A 17,215-nucleotide genomic window follows, 5' to 3' on the forward strand; every position below is an offset into this window, starting at 1 on the left:
ACAATTAGGGGCGGGGTGGTTGGATGGATTAGTTCTATTGATTCAAATGTGTTGAGAATTTCCACGCCATAGGGATCTTTATATACGTAATGCACATTTAATTCCTACATTGCAGCTGAGACTTGGAGGTGAAGCAACTTGCCTCAAGTCGCACAGCCAGTAAGTGGAGAGATGTTGGGTCACATGCCCAGGCCTGGCCCTTGGGCAGCCCTGTTGAAAATGTCAGCAAGTAGCTGACAGGCTGGTGAGACTGTGGCAATGCCCATCCAGACAGTCTGCAGACTGAGAGGCTGGGCAGGGCTGGGCCGGGCTGGGCAGGGCCGGCGCCCTCCCCAGTGGGGAGGGGTTGGAGATGACGCCAAGGTTTGGAAACTCAGGGACTGGGCGGTGGCGCACTATTAATAGAAACTGGGAAGCGGGGAGTAGGTCGGGGGCTGGGAGATGAGGAGTTCATACTAAGACTGCGTTGACCCTGATTTTTCAGCTGAGGTCTAACAGCAGTTCAATTGGGAAAAAAGTAAGACCTATAGCTGACTCCCCCCCACCCCACACACACACTTACCAAAAATCAAATCCCCAAGTCGCTGGCCCAGGGCTAGTAGGCGTCCAGCCCAGCCCACAGTCCAGGTTCAAGTCCCATACTGACCACTGGGGGTCACCACTGGCGCACAGACCTGGTGGAGCTGCCAGGGTGTGCCCGGCTTGAGGGCAGGCCTAGGAGGAGGGCACAGTGGATTTATGGAACCAGAATCTCCTCTCCCCCACCTCCACAGGAGACAGGTTTCTCTCCCCTTTGGGGGAGAGGGTGCCTCATAAGATGGGGGCCCAGTCTCCCAGGATTTTCACAGGCGCCTCTCTGATGAATATCCATCAAGTCCTGTTGACCTTGGAGCCAGGACGAGAGGAAGGAGCCAAGTCTTCTTTCCAAAGGTGTTGAGGACAGGATCTGCACCCTGTGGGGACCTGGGGGACACCCTGTCTAGGACTCGGTGGGGGAGGGGAGGCGAGGCTGCGGCCAGCCAGGGAGCTGGGTCCCAGCTGTTCCCAGCCTTGGTCTCCTGTGACATTTGCGTCAGCAGCTCTGCCCTTTGACTTTTAATTCCCTGGAGAGGAGGGTGGAGGCGATCGGTACTAATTATTTGTGGTTCAATTCAGCTGGCAGTTTATTGGGGTTTGGCCTTGGCTTGCTGCCCTGCTCTCCACCCCCCAGCTTTATGGCCAGGGTCTTCTTTGGAAGCTGAGAGAGGTTCGGCTTGTCTGGGTCTCCTGATTTAGAGGGGGCTTGTTTGGAGGGGGGTGGGGTGGATTGGAGACCTGTGGGAAGTTCTTGCTTGTAAAAGTGCTTGAATCCTGAGGCATCCCCTGCTGCCCAGTGCAGGCGCAGACCCTATGCCCTTTGGAGCCAGCCTCCCCCTGTGCCTGGGCTTGTTGGGGCATGTCCCCAATGGGCCGGACCAAGCAAAGCAGTGCCACACAACTGGCTGTTTGCCCAGATTTGGTGGTGGTGGTGGGGGGGTGATGCCTAGCTCAGAAGGGATGGGGGTGGGGCAGGCACAAGGAGGCCCCTCTGGTGTCTTTTGTCCCTCTGTACTTGTTACAGGCAGGGAGAAGGGAAACCTATCTTCTCTGTCCAGGACCTGGATTGTTTGGGAAACAGCTTTGGGGGCTGGAGTGGGCAGGGAGACAGAGTTAGGGCTTATGGAACATTTCCTCCCTGCTCCAGATCAGGCTGTGTGACAACTGAGAACTAGCCCTGGAGCCTTTCTGAGAATTCCCAGTACAGTTACTCGAATGTTCCTTCTGCTCAGCTTTGCTAAAGAGACTTCACCTCTGAGGCCATAAGGTAAGTCTGGGTATAAACCCTAACCGCCTTCCTGCTAGGAGTTTTCCAGCAGTGCCAATAACCAGGCCTCAATGAAAAGCCAGGTCCCTTCAGCTAGACATGGATGGCTTTTACCCCAGCACTCAGATGGCTGAGATTGGAGGACCAAGAGTTCCAGGTTAGCTTGGGTTACAGAGCAAGACCCAACTCAAAAACAAAACAAAACCCATCTCCCTTTAGGCAGTCCCTAGAGCCACTGGAATAGCCCAGTGGTCCTCAAGTCTTGGTGGGGGGGGGGGGGGGCTGTACATCTGTAATTCTAGCTACTTAGGAGGCTCAGATCTGAGGGTCTGGATCAAAGCCAGCCTAGGCAGGAAGGTCCAATTAACTACCCAAAAGCGGGATGATAGAGTGCTAGCCTTGAGTGACAAAACGAAGGGACACTGCCCAGGTCCTGAGTTCCCCAAAAAAGTGTAGGATCTGATACGGTCACTAGTATTTTGCTGAGTTAAAAGGAAATGTCAAGGTGAAAAGTTGCTTTTAAATACACACATACACATACACACACACGACTGAAACTGCACAACTCAGGGGAAAGACTTATCTTTCAAGCTGAGTGTCTCTCTTGGTGACAAGTGTACTGTGTCACCCCTATGTTCCTTGTTCTGCCACGGCAGAAGAATACATGCCAGCAGCTGGCACTGGGCACACTAAGAGTGGACTCCTGTTCCAGGAAGTTCTAGTGTCTTCCTTTCTTTGGCCTGGGCCCAGCGCCAAGGGCAGCAGGCTCTCCTCAGGGAGACCCTCTCCTCCCAGCCCCTCGCCACCCCACATCACACACCGGTCACCTTGGCTTACTTAGCTTCTCATCACCGCTGCCTTGGCACGAGGGGAAGGGTCCGGCTGTATTGCTGCCCATGTCTACAGCCCAAGCCTGCCCCTGAAATCACCCAGCTGCCATGTTCTTAGCTGCCTGAGAAGGCGGCTGCTAGGGCAGGTGCCCAGGTCAGGAAGGCCACAGTGCCAGCTGCTTCCTGCCTGTGTGATCTGAGACCTGTCCCATCCCAGCACTTTGCTCCTCGACTTGTTGTTAATCTATAAAATGGGAATATGAGCTCTTCATTACAGAGCCGGCATGAGGAGAGGATGAGAGAAGGTTTGTGAAAGTCCTTTGTGAACGTTTCAATAAAGCTCAGGTGGGGGTATGATTATTATTTATTATGAGAAACTAGTAAATCATGGAAGAAAGCACTTCCAAAGCTGAGCTCAGCTTCCGGGCACCAAGGAAGGGCTCACACCCAGTGGGTCTGTGATCTGGGGCCCCTCTAACCCCACAGAGGAGCCAGTGTGACCCTATGAGTCAGAAGGAGGCCCCAGCTGGACTGAAGCCTTGTGCGGGGAAGGAGCCCTGGCTCCGGCCTGGCACTGCCCGTGCTCCGGGAAGGTTTCCGCTTGCCAGGGCCTGGTTATTGAAGCCACCTGGCCTCCAAATTGTGGCAAAGCCTGTGGGAGAAGGGCTGCCAACCAGAAGCCCCTTTGGAGTAGGTTGAGAGGCATCAGGCGTTAAGGGCTCATTCAGGAAAGGCTTAATGCCTAGATGTCAAGGATTTCTCCTGAGTTTTAGGGGCTACCTGCCCCCACCATGTCACCATAGGGTTTGGAACATGCAGCCAACCCAGCTCGGAGAAGAGGCCTGACCAGGGACCTCAGGAGAAAGCCCCTGTAGGGTGCTTAGTGCCTGAGGTGCCCTGCCTTCCTCCGGGAGGCCTCAGAAAGGGAACTATGTGGAGCCCTGAGGAAGCCTGAGCCTCCTTCCCAGGGAGGAGAGCTCCAGCCTGGCCCCACACCAGCAGCCAACTCAACAGCACAGGTCTTCTGGCCCAGCCAGGCCCTGGTTCCAGCTCCTCCCCCCTCCCTTCCCCAGCTGCTCAGATGCCAGTTGTCATGAAGTCATTGTCACCTTCCCCAGTGGCATCCCCACCCCCTGCCCAGCCCCGCCCCTGTGCTGACATCCCATTTGGCAAAAAGGTTGGAAAAGCCGCTGACTCTTCCAGACCTTGAGTTCATTGACTGGTCAGGGCCACCCCTCCCACCCCCCCCCACCCCCGCCACAAAGTGCCCATGGGGAAGGAGGGAACACAGTGAGGGAGAGGCCCTTTCTGCTTCCACCTCACCATGATACCCAGCGATCTCCATACCCCCTTCACAGTTGCTCTCCAACAGTGAGATTCCCACACATATGGAGACCCACACTCCCTCTACACAAGTCCCTGTGCAAGCCACTTCCTCCCCCAAGGGTTCTTGGCTACTACTGGCCACTCCAGCCACTACAGCGTCCACCCCTGGACCTGTGCCCTTAGGCTGCATCAGGCCAAAAGGACACATCCAAGCTGAATCAAACTCAAGGTGGGAGGGCATTTGGTCTAGAGAAAGGGTCTCTAGACCAGCCAAAGCCAGGCCTCTCCACTGCCCTTCCCCAGCTTGAGATGAGCCCTGTGCCTTGGCCTTCAGAGTCTAGTGCTCAGCCCAAGAACTTGGTCCACAAAATGCCCTCAGCTTAGCCTCCTGTGCCTCAGTTTCCCTTCCTGGCTCTCACATATCAAGAACTGCTTTGAAGTGGGCCACCTGTGGCTCATGCCTGTAATCCTAGCTATTTTGGAGCCTAAGATCTGAGAATCAAGGTTCAAAGCTAGCCTGGGCAGGAAAATCTGTGAGACACTTATCACCAATTAATCACAGAAAAAGTGGCACTAGGACTCAAGTGGTAGAGTGCTAACCAGGAGCTAAAAGCTCAGGGACAGACCCAGGCTCAGAGTTTAAGCCGCTGGACTGGCCAAAACAACAAACAAAAAACACTGTACTTTCATTGTGGCTCCATTAAGAGACCTGGCTCCAGATATCTAGTAGGTTTTGCCCCCCCCCCCCCCAAAAAAAAAGTGCTGAATGGCCCAGTGTGGTGTGAATGTCTATAATTTCAGCACGATGGAGGCAGAGACAAGAATATCATGAGTTCAAGGCCAGCCTGGACTACATTTGCTGACTAGGTGGATAGGCCAATCCTCCCACCCCACTCTTTTGCAAGCCTCCTCCCTGGGGAGGGTAATGGGGATCGAGAGAGGAAAGCCAGCAGTCAGGAGCTGGGCTGTCTGGATGACAGCCCAGTGGATGCTGGATGACCTTGTTCCAGGCCCTCGCGGTGCTCAGGCCGAAGCGGCAGTGAGGGCGGTGCCGGAGGAGGCGGGGTCGCACCTGTGCAGGGCTCCAGGGGCCCTGCGGCCGCCGACCTCCCCACTGGCTCGGGAGCGGGAAGAACCGGCCCAGGCTGGGAAGCCCTTGGTGTAAATAAAACCAGTACCAGAATAGCCCAGGACGTTTGCAACCTGGGAAGCAAGGACACCGGGGTGGTTCTGGCCTCTTCCTCCTCGGCTACACTCCGTACCCCCACCCCATCACCCGAGGCTGGGCCCGCGGGGCGGGACGAGCGTGGTGCGCGCGCTGGGCTCGGGAGCGCGGTGGTCGGGGCGCGCGCAGGGGGTCGGGGCGCGCGCAGGGAGCGGGAGCGCGGTGGTCGGGGCGCGCGCAGGGGGTCGGGGCCGGGCGCGGTGTGCGGGGCGGGGCAGGCGGTGTGCGGGACGAGGTGGGCGGCGGGCTAGACGCCCGTCGCCTCGGATCGCCGGGCGGCGCTGAAGGTCGGGCTGTAACGCGACCCCGGGTTATAAATAACCGCGCGGGGTGGCCGGCAGCGCGCTGGATCCGCGCTCCCAGCGCCCGCCCGGGGCTGGGATGGATTTCGGCCCTCCCTTCCCGACGGCCGGCGGGAACCTGAACCCCGGCGGCGGCGGCGAAGCGGCGTGACCTTTGAGAGTGGGGTGCAAGGTCAGACCAGGCCCCTGGGCTTCCCTGGCCTCTGCTGGGGGCAGGGAGGGGTGGACACAGACATCACCCGCCCCCACCCAGGGGCCCACGGGTGGAAGGGGGCAGAGGGCACAACCTAAGGACGCAGGCAGCTGTGCCCTGCGCCCTGCCACTGCGGGCCACCCTGGGCCCCCTGCTTGCTAGCAGCTGAGGATAGCAGGCCCCAGAGACCCGACACCTGCAGCCTCCCCGGCCCTGCTCCCGGGCCTTGGCTGTAAGGTCAACTCCAGAGTTCTGGCATTCTCTACGCCTGGTGGACTCTGAGGCCCCAATTTCTGGCTTCAGGAGCCCCAGAGGCTGGACAGGCGCCCCAGGAGGTAGATATCGCCTGCTCCTTTGAACACAGAAGACTTGGCCTTTCTAGGACCTGCACCTTTTATTTTATGTGCCTCCTCTGGGCTCTGTGGCTCACCCCTGTAATCTGGCTACTCAGGACATTGAGATCGGAGGATCCAGGTTGGAAACCAGCCTGGCAGACAAATTGGAAAGACCTGCAGTTAATTAGCAAAATGCCAGAAGTACAGCGTGGCTCAAGTAGTAGAGTGACAACCTTGAATGAAAAAGCCAAGCAAGAACACTGGACCCTGAGTCCCAAGTCCCAGTACACACACACACACACACACACACACACACACACACACACACACACGTTTTGTTTTTGGTCTTTTCTTTTTTGGTACTGGGAATTAAACCCAGGATGTTGTACTTGCTAGGCAAGTGATTTGCCACTGAGCTACATCCCAGCCCTACATGGTGTTTCCAATACACATTGTACCAATCAAGGAGAAAGTAGACAGTTTCAGGAAGCCACCCAAGGTGAGCACAGCCAGGTGTTTTCCCCCAAAGCCCCTCCAAGCCTTTCCCAATGATTGTCCCCAGATAACCACTCTCCTGACCCAGGCTCCTGAACTGGAAACTGCAAACCCTTTGCTGCAGAACCCAGCTCTGCTCCAGGTGCCTGTGATGTTGGGCTGCACTGTCACATGGTCTCAGGCCACAAGTCCCTTGTGTGACTCTTATAATTTATTCACCCATTTTGCTGCTGACAGACGCTGGGGTGGGTTCCAGGTCCTGTTGATGGTTGAAGGCATGGGCTGCTTGTCTCGGCCAGTCAGGGCTGGGAGCAGGTGTCTCAAGTCTCCATAGCACAGGGCCATGGGCCCAGGACAGCATCCTATCCTTGGCCTTGGTGTTCAGAAGGCACTGTTTTGTTTATTTGTTTTTATGCAAGCATGAGCCACCACCTCATTATTATGTTTTATTTATTTTTCTTTCTTTTAATGGATGACACAGCAATGCAGGATAAAATTATCCCTTACTGCTATGGAGGGTCAGTTCTTTGAGCAGTCAGCAGCAGGTTATTTAATTGCTTCTTGTGGATGAGACCCTACCTCTACCCCCTGCTCCCAGCCTCGTCCTCCCTCAGGCTGTCTGGAGGTTGAACCAGGCCAGACCAGCAGCCATATTGATCACCAGGCCTAGAGTCAGCATGCCCAGGCCTGGCCCTGCCCTCCTTCAGCCTCCCCTCATCCTCAGCAGGTTTCACCCAGGCCGTGATCACAGGTCTTGCCATGCAGCTGGGACTCAAGGCCAAGGGCAGGCCTTGGCCACCAGGCTGCCTCTCAGAATCCAAGGTGGGAATTAAGGAGATTGTGTAGCATGTCTGCTTCCCCTGCCAGTGTAGGAAAAAGCCAGGTTCTTTTTTTTTTTTTGCCAGTCCTGGGCCTTGGACTCAGGGCCTGAGCACTGTCCCTGGCTTCTTTTTGCTCAAGGCTGGCACTCTGCCACTTGAGCCACAGTGCCACTTCTGGCCGTTTTCCATATATGTGGTGCTGGGGAATTGAACCCAGGGATTCATGTATACGAGGCAAGCACTCTTGCCACTAGGCCAGGTTCTTTATTAGGGCTCCTATACCACCTGTACCTTCTCTGCTTCTCCCACATTATCTCCCAGCACTGTGCACCAGGCCTCAGCCACTGGCCTCCCTGTTTCTCGATTATACAATGCACATACCCGCCTCAGGGCTCCCCAGCCTTTTCATGTGCTATTCTCTCTCGCTGGAATCCCTTGCCTCTCCCATCAAAATCTCCATGCTTTGCTCCTCCTTTCTTAGACCTTTGCTCACTTATTACTTGTCACACAAACCTTTGTTAGCTTCTCTATTAAAAATCAAAGATGCATTTTGTACTTTCATGGAGTAGGGAAAGCTCTATTAAAAAAAAAAATCAATCTGGGCATGGTAGGGCCCACCTATAACCCTAGCACTCAAGAGGCTGAGGCAGGAAGGTCAGGAGTTCAAGTCTAGCCTAGTGAGACCTTGTTTCAACAAAGCCAAAGAGGAGAATAGAAACCGTGTGAATGGAGGTAGGTCAAAGGGAACCCAACGAAAGAACTTCCAGCTGCCAGCAGCTGTAACCTTGGAGCAATGACATCAATATTATCAGATTATAACCGTAATGTATAACCAGCCTAATCCTGAGAAAACCATGGGGCAAATCCTGACAGTGGTATGCTATGACATATCCAACCAGAAGCCCCAAGTCTGCCCAGATCATCAGAAATGAGGAAGAAGTCAGGCAACAGTGGTTCACACCTGTAATCTTAACTCTTCAGGAGGCTGAGCTCTGAGGATCCAGCTGGAACAGGCAAGTGTGTGAGACTCTTATCTCCAATTAGCCAGCAGAAAGCAGAGCCATGGCTCAAGTGGTAGAAGGAAACAATGTGGTAAGGTGGGTGCTATGTAGAAGACAAAAGAGAAGGAGCTATGGTGAGGACTTCTAAAGAAACTAGGAGTTATTGTTAATAATGATGTATCGGCAGGTGTGGGGACACATGCCTGTAACCCCAGCACGAGGGAGGCGGACGCAGAAGGATTGAGAGCTTTTAAGGCCAGCCTGGGCTACATAGTGAGGATGCTATCTTTAAAATGAATACAAATTAGGGGCTGGGAATATGGCCTAATGGCAAGAGTTCTTGCCTTGTATACCTGAAGTCTTGGGTTCGATTCCTCAGCACCACATATATAGAAAATGGCCCGAAGTGGAGCTGTGGCTCAAGTGGCAGAGTGCTAGCCTTGAGCAAAAAAAACCCCAGGGACAGTGCTCAGGCCCTGAGTTCAAGCTCCAGGACTGGCAAAAAAATAAATAAAGTGAATACAAACTAAGAAAAAATATTTACATTGGTTCATCCACCATGACACGTCTCATACTAATGTAGATGAGTTAGAAACAGGGAAACAGCCTGCCATCAGTGGCTCAGGCTAGCCATCCTAGCTGAAATGGGAGGATTGTGTTTCTAGGCCTAGACAATAAGTTCAAGAGTCTTTACCTCAACCAATAAAAAGTTGGACATGGTGGTTCTTGTCTGCCCTCCCAGCTACTCAGGAAGCATAAAGAAGTGTGTGTGTGTGGTGGGGGGGGGGGGGAATCCAGGCTAGCAACAGCTCATCTTACAAAATAACCAGAGTAAATAAGTACTAGAGATGTAGCTCAAGTGGTCCAGTGCCTGACTAGCAAGCACCAGGTCCTGAGTTCAAATCCCAGTATTGATGAAAAAAAAAATTAGGAAAGATGAGCGTGGAGAGGAGTTGGGAGAACTCTGTACTACATTTTTCTGTAAATCTAAGATCTTCCTAAAGATATATTCTATTAAAAATTACGAAACCAAGCATGGTGACTATACACCTGTAATCTTAGCTACATAGGAAGTGGAAGCAAGAGAATGGATAGAGGTAAGAAAGGAAAGGAGAGAGGAGGGAAGGCAGGCATGAAAGAACAAAAGAAGGAAGGAAAGCCCCAGTGGCTCATGCTATAGTCTCAGTACCAGGCCAGCTGAACAGAAAAGCCCATGAGACTCCATCTCCAAAATAACCATCAAAAAACTGGAGTGGAGGCATGGCTTAAGTAGTAGAGCATCAGCCAAATAAGCAAGAGGCCTTGAGTTCAAAACCCTATATTGCCAAAAACAAAGCATTGCATTCCCCAACCAGCGTATTATTCCATTGCCCTTTTCCATTGCATTTGTTACCATTTAAAATATCGCATACTAACCAGGCCGGTGGTTCACACCTGTAATCCTAACTACTCCAGAGGCTAAGATCTGAGGATAGCAGTTTGAAGCCAGCTGGGGCAGAAAAGACCTTGAGACTTACCTCCAAGAAACTACTCAGAAAAAGCCGGATGTAGCGCTGTGGCTCAAGTGGTAGAGCACTAGCCTTGAGAAAAAAGTGACAGCACCTAAGCCCTGAGTCCAAGCCCCAGGCCTAGCAAAAAAAAAAATTAAGAAATTTCTTTTTAAAAAAGAAATTTTAATGCCACATACTACTCTAACTCCTCCATACATCACCTTTATAAAAACAACTTTAAAAATTAAAAATATCATATACTGAGCTCATATGTTTTGTTTATTACCTGTGAATGATCTAGAATACCAACTACCTAAAAAAAGGGCTTTGTCTCTTCCTTGTTGGGCCCCCAGCACCTAGAACATGCTGACAAATAGTAGGTGCTCAATAAATATTTGTGGAATGATAAATTTCCAAAGATAGTCTCTGTTAACTTTTCCAGACTTTTCTCTCTGCCTCAACACATCTGTCATTGTTTCAGAATAAACCCAAGGTTACAGTGTTCTGCTTATCTGTTCTCTTCACTTAATAGCTTCTGATTATTTTTCCATGTTATTCTTTTCCAACCTCATTTTCTAGCTCCTGCTGGTGTTTGTGAGCCCAGCAAATGGAAGCTTGGAGGCACCCTCCCCCCTCTCCCCTGCCCCTCCCGTGGCCACGTGGGCAGGAGGGGCAGGACCAGGCCGAGGCCATGGCCAGCCTCTGACATCAGGTCTGTGGACACTAGATCCTGCTTGGTGGCGAATCGGTGCGTCAGAACCCAGGGATTAAACAGGCTTTCAAAATCCACCAGCTTGTCCACAGGCCAGAGGGCCAGGCCACATGCCAGACCTCCTGCCAGCCTGGGTGGGGTAGAAAAACCTGGAGCATGTACCCACATGAGGCGGCTGGGGAATGGCTTCCCACAGGCAGCCATAGCCAGGCCCTAAGGAGGAATGAGAGGCCAGCGATGGGGTTGTGTTTGCACCCCAGGGTCTTGCACCAAGTGGCAGCCTAGCCCTGACCGGCTGTTTTGCTGGGGGAGGGGGGCAGTACATCGGAGGAGGAAGCACTGGTAGGGAGAGGAGCAAGAGGTGCCCTTCCTCTGCTCTTGGAGGCCAGCTGCTTTCAAATCCAGCTACTCGTCCTCCCTGTGCTTGCACCCAGAGCCACCCAGACTCTGCTTGACACACAAGTGCTGAAGATAAAAATACTCAAGAGGACACATGCCTTCTGTGAGCTGCTCCATGCCACAGTTTCCCTCCCACCCCACGGCCCGCTGCCTCCAGGAGGTGGGAGGCCTGACGCACACTGGGCGGGACTAGGATGGGTGCATGGATGCAGGTGTGTTCTCCAGGGCCTGTGTGTGTGTGTGTGTTCCTGTGCACCTGTGTCTGGATGGATGCTTGGTGCATATGTGTCAGAGAGTGCTGGTAAGTGGTGTGTATGGCTATACCTGCTGGGTTCCAGTGTATAGGTACAGGGGACTTCTTTGTGTGTTTAGAGTCCTTGCCATCATAGGTGCAAGTTTGCACAAGCACATGGGCTTGTGTGGATATATGTGCATGAGTGTGCTCGTGTTTCATAGTTCTCATCAAGAGTATGTTTAACCAGGTGCTGGTGGCTCACACCTGTCACCCTAGCCACTCGGGAGGCTGAGATCTGAGGACTGCAGTTCAAAGCTAATCCAGACAGGAAAGTCTATGAGACTCTTCTCTCCAATTAACTACCACCACCCACCAAATGGAGCTGTGGTGCAAAGTGGTAGAGAACTAGTCTTGAGCACAAAAGCAAAAGGACAGCGTCCAGGCCCTGAGTTCAAGCCCCAGGACTGGCACCAAAAAAAGGAATGTGTACATTTTCAGATGTTGGTGGCTCACACTTGTCATCCTAGCTACTCAAGAGGCTGAGATTCAAGGATCACAATTCAAAGCTAGCCCAGGTGAGAAAGTCTATGAGACTTCTTTCTTCAATTAACCACTAGAAAACTGGAAGTAGAGGTGTGGTTCAAGTGATAGAGTGCAGCCTTGAATGGAAAAGCTAAGTGCCCAGGCCCTGAGTTTAAGCCCAGTACCAAAAGAAAGAAAGAGAAGGGGGGCGGGGGAAGGAAAGAAGGAAGGAAGGAAGGAAGAAAGGGAGGAAGGGAGGGAGGGAGGAGAGGAGGAAGGAAGGAAGGAAGGAAGGAAGGGAGGGCGGGCACATGCAATAGCTATATGGGTCACCTGTGTGCTTTCCCATTGTAAGCTTGTATATGCGGGCTGGGAATATGGCCTAGTGGTAAAGTGCTCACCTCGTATACATGAAGCCCTGGGTTCGATTCCTCAGCACCACATATATAGATAAAAGCTAGAAGTGGTGCTGTGGCTCAAGTGGTAGAGTGCTAGCCTTGAGCAAAAAGAAGCCAGGGACAGTGTTCAGGCCCTGAGTCCACGCCCCAGGACTGGTAACAAAAACAAAATTTATAAAAAAAAAAAAAAAAAAAAGCTTGTATATGTGTGTGCGTGCATGCTATGTGCCTAGGCCTGTGTGCATATATGCATGTGCCCAAAGTCAGGGTCTGAGAAGAGTTTATCCTTGGTCCACCTCCTATCTTGGCAGACTGCCCCCCCCATATACACATCCTGTGGGCTCTTTGTGTGTGTGTATGTGTGTGCACACGCACGTGCACAGACCAGCAATTTCTCCATTTCTCACACCACTGTATACTTAACTCATCCCACAATGCACCTGTGATGGGTCTTCCACCTTCTGTGCCTATGTTCCACCTCCTCTGGGGCTCATTGTTTTGTGTCTCCAGAGAAACAGGGCTCCCAGGCTGGGGGTGGGAGCCCCCTGTCTCTAAGTTCTTGTGCAAGAGTGGTGTGGGCTGCAGGATCCCAGGCCAGCTCTGGGCAAAGGGCTTTTGGGTGGGTGGGTGGGGCAGGCAAAGTGGTAGAGCACCTGCCCAGCAAGCAGGTTGAATTCAAACCCCAGTCCAGTCATGCTCTCAGTTTCCTGTGCTTTTGGGAAAAGACATACCTGACTCGCCTTCACAGCGCCACGTACATAATAAAGGTCTCCAGAAGTAAAGAAAGCTGCTAAGTTAGCGCCACGTGTGACTTCCTGGAAGAAGTTGATTTCCGAGCCAGATTAGAAATGCTGCCTCCTCAATGGAATTGGTGTGGCTCCTCCTGCACGTGGGGACCTGGGCAGCTTGTGTGGCTTATGGCTGTGTCCAGCTGCTACATGCGGTAGGATGGGCTGGGCCCCACGCAGGACCCGGGGACAGGCCCAGGGGGGGCCTTGTACTTGCCTTCAGCAGTATGCTAGGCACTCTGCCTCTGCATCTTATGAGGCCATATCAGAGGTGCCTTTCTGAAGGCGGATGAGGCCTCAAGCCTAGCCTCTCCCTGAGCCCAGGCCTTCAAGATGGAGGAGTGACATGGCACTTCCTCCCATTCGTCCTAGCCAGGCATCAGAGGAGGAAATGCCCAATGCTGGGGATTCAAGCAGAAGGCACCGTGGGCGTGGTTCTTTCTCTTCAGCTCCCGGAACTGCAGGTACAAGGGAAACTGAGCCATTCTAACACTCCCTACACAGACAGACACAAAGACACAGACACACCCTGCTCTGTACCCAGCATTCCCCCCTGCCACACTCGGCCCCCTCCATAGCTCAGCCCCAGGGCCACTGGCAGCTCCCTGTGGTCAGAAGGCCTCAGAACACAACATTCAGAGCTCTCAAAGCCCCATCCAAGGGTGGAGGTTGTGGTGTGAGCTGATGATGCCTTCCTGCCAGTCCCACTCCCGATCTGACCACTGCTTCCAGACAAGATAGATCTGGGCAGCTTCCTGCTCCCTTGTCTCCCAGAACATCAAAAACAAACTCTGCAAATATCACATAAACACAGTCTCTTTGTACATTTCAAATAATCCAGTGGAGTAATCGAGTCTTTTACCACTTCCGCCCACCCTTCCCCCTCAATTTCCTCATCAGAAGTAACATACAAGCCAACTATTCAGCATCTTCCCTTTCCACCTCCATTGGGTTTTTTTTTTGTTGTTGTTATTTGTTTGATTTTTTTTTTTTTGGAAAAAGCATCTAAGTGGAACCATGCTCTATATATTTCTTTGTGAGGGGGGGGGGGCAGCACAGACTAAGGCTTGAACTCAGGTCTTGGGTACTGTCCCTGAACCTTTGTGCTCAAGGCTAGTGGTCTGCTACTTGAGCCATAGCTCCACATCAGCTTTTTGGTGGTTAATTGGAGATAGGAGTCTAGTGTACTTTCCTGCCTGGGCTAGTTTCAAACTGAGATCCTCAGATCTCAGCCTCTCCAGTAGCTAAACTTACAGGCTGCTGTGTGCTTCTGTGGCTTGCTTTTTATAAGAAATGTAACTACACGGTAAGGCTTCTTGATCAACCCTATTTTTTTTTTCTCTCCAATCAGTCACACAGTATTCCATCGTGAAATCACATTTGATGGCTGCCTGGTTCAGAGATATGTTGTTCTGATTTTTTTTTTTTTTGAGTTCGTTTCTATTCCTGAACGTACAGTGATGCTTTAAACATCTTTCTGCAGATCACCGGGGGTTGTGTGTGCGAGGAAGAAAGATGGATTCCTGTAACTGGCACTGGGGAATCAGCCAGAGAAAAAGACGAAGGAGGAGGCTGCCTGTCAGAGAGGACGCCCAGGGCAGTCAAACGACCAGCGGGTCTCCCTCATCTCCTGGACCCCAGGCTAGGCCTTTATCTGCTGTCTTCGTGCCTCTGGGGCTCCAAGGCCAGAGCTCAGCCAGACCTGGCCTCCTCCCGCCTCTGCCGGCCTCCGCCAGGGTCTGCAGAGCTGCCTGCACCGCCGACCAAGCACGGGTACCGCACGCGTACCGCGCAGCACCCGGGAGGAACCAAAAAAAGCCGGCGCGTGGTGTGTGCGCGCTCGGGCGAGCGGTGCGGGGAAGAGGGGCGGGCCCGGCGCTGCTGTTTTTAGTGAGCCTGGAGCCCAGAATATAGACTTCATCACCCCCAGGAAACGCGGCCATCATATTTTTGGTTGCATAAGCAAACGAAATTAGAAATCTGGAACGCGTTCAAGACCTTTGGATGCGAGCGCTCGGCGCGCGCGGGCGACCAAGGGAGAGGCAGATGGCGATTAGGCGAGTTGAGCATCAGGAGAATAATTTCCTCTTTTAATTTGAGTTCCATCGACAAATAAAACAGCTTTAGAGGCCCAGTTACGTAATTGGCGCCAGGGCTCGGCTCTGATAAGCCGTGGCTCAGAGCCAGCCAGGGCCCTTCTGTCCCGTCTCCCCTCCTCCCCTGCCAGCCTGTCCCAGCGGGAGGCCTGGGGCGGGAGGTACTGCGGGCGCCCGCACCGCCCTGCACCGCTCTGCCGCCGCCGGGCTCTGTGACAGCTAAACCCTGCTATCCTCAGGCCTGCTCTGCACAATCTGAGCTCTAGGGAGCTGGCCCAGGCCATACAGCTTGCAAATCTGACAGCTTTGCAGCCCGATTTAAAAGAGGCTCAGGCTGGACGCAAACCTGCAACACTGGAAGCCACCAGAATGTTGGGACAGTGTGAAGAAGCTCGGGAGCGTCCATGCCAGGGTGTATTCTACAGCAGACAAAAAGGATAGAGGGCTGGGCACTGCTGGCTCGTATCTGTAACCCTAGCTATTCCAGAGGCTGAGATCTGAAGATCACAGTTGGAAGCCAACCCAGGCAGGAAAGTCCTGAAGTCTCTTATCTCCAATGGAGCCATGGCTCAAGTGGTAGAGCCCCTGCCTTGAGCAAAGAAAAAAACAAACAAAAAAAAAAAAAACAAAAAAAAACCCAGAGGAAGCTGGGCACCAGTGGCTCACATCTGTAATCCTAGCTACTACTAAGGAGGCTGAAATCTGAGGATCGCAGTTCAAAGACAGTCCAGGCAGGAAAAGTCCATGAGACTCATCTCCAATCAACCACCCAAAAGAAAACAAACAAACAAACAACAACAACAACGACAACAAAAAAAAAGCAAAGCTGGGGCTGGAGTGGTAGAGCAGCCTTGAGCACACTAAGTCAGGGACTGCACCCAAGCCCTGAGTTCAAGTCCCAGGACTGACACATACACAAAAAAGCTAAGGGATAGTACCCAAGCCCTTAGTTCAAACCCCAGTACCAGCAAAAAATGAAGGAAGGAAGGAAGGAAGGCTTCTTTGTCCTGTCCTGCCTTTTGTATTTCGTATCTGGGCTGACCTTAGAGACTCTGTCACCAGTAAAATGCTGTAGGTGTGATACTGCCTGACTTCCAAGGTTAGACCAGCCCAGACTTGTGCCTCCTCCTGGCTGTGATGGGGTGGTCTGTGTGAGAAGTCTGATCACTCTGACATCCCAGTCCAGTGCAGCCAGCCCCAGCCTCCTATAGCTCTGAGCATGTGCCATCTTAAGTCCTCAAGAGCTGTGGTGTCACCAAAGCCCATAGCAGACCCTCAGAGAGAGAGACCTACTTGGCTGAGATTATTCTAAATTCTGGCTCCTCAAAACCACAATTAAGTTAAAATGTACTAAATGATGGGGTGATTCTTTACAAAGCAGCAGACTTTGTAAAAGGGGTCACTGTGTACAGAAAGGGTACATCAGTGAATAATAGTGGGAGCTGGTGGCTTGCTACTGTAATCCTAGCTACTCGGGAGGCTGAGATCTGAGGATCAGTATCCAAAGCCGAATGGGACAGCAAAAGTCTGTGAGACTCTTATCCCCACTCTCATCTCCACCAAAAAGCCAGAAGTAGAGCTGTGGTTCAAGTGGTAGAGTGCCAACCTTGAGTGAAAAAGCTGAGACAGTGCCCAGGCCCTGAATTCAAGCCCTACTAGCAGTGTGTGAACATACACACACACACACATATACACATAGAGTAAAATAAGCATGGCCTGTGACCCCAATAAAGTAACAGTGCAATGGAGAAGCCAGACACAGAAGTAGATGGATTACGTGATTATAAAACAATATGACAAGGGGAAGGGTGGTGTCACATACAGGTAATAGAAGAGCAGCTCTGGAGAGCCTGTAATCTAGGCCAGGCAGGGTCTGAAGAGTCTTCCCAGAGCAGGTAATATTGAACTGGCTTTTTTTTTTTGCCAGTCCTGGGGCTTGGACTCAGGGCCTGAGCACTGTCCCTGGCTTCCTTTTTGCTCAAGGCCAGCACTCCGCCATCGCCATTTGAGCCACAGCGCCACTTCTGGCCATTTTCTGTATATGTGGTGCTGGGGAATCGAACCCAGGGCCTCATGTATATGAAGCAGGCACTCTTGCCACTAGGCCATATCCTCAGCCCCTTGAACTGGCTTTGAAAGGTGATTAAAGGTTGACAGGGCGAAGGGGTGAGGGGAGGAAGGAGAGGCATTCCAGGCAGGAGGCA

The 17,215-nt window shown here is 52.5% G+C and overlaps 1 long non-coding RNA gene across 1 annotated transcript; it reads left to right on the forward strand.

Annotated features, from left to right (window-relative positions):
• Positions 1-453: 453 nt before the first annotated feature.
• On the forward strand, positions 454-15,508 carry LOC125366168. Its single transcript, XR_007213807.1, has 3 exons — positions 454-930; positions 1,724-1,843; positions 14,399-15,508. It is a non-coding gene; the product is annotated as an uncharacterized LOC125366168 (long non-coding RNA).
• Positions 15,509-17,215: the final 1,707 nt, after the last annotated feature.

The sequence above is a fragment of the Perognathus longimembris genome, chromosome 17, assembly GCF_023159225.1.
Source record: "Perognathus longimembris pacificus isolate PPM17 chromosome 17, ASM2315922v1, whole genome shotgun sequence".
Taxonomy (NCBI): domain Eukaryota; kingdom Metazoa; phylum Chordata; class Mammalia; order Rodentia; family Heteromyidae; genus Perognathus; species Perognathus longimembris.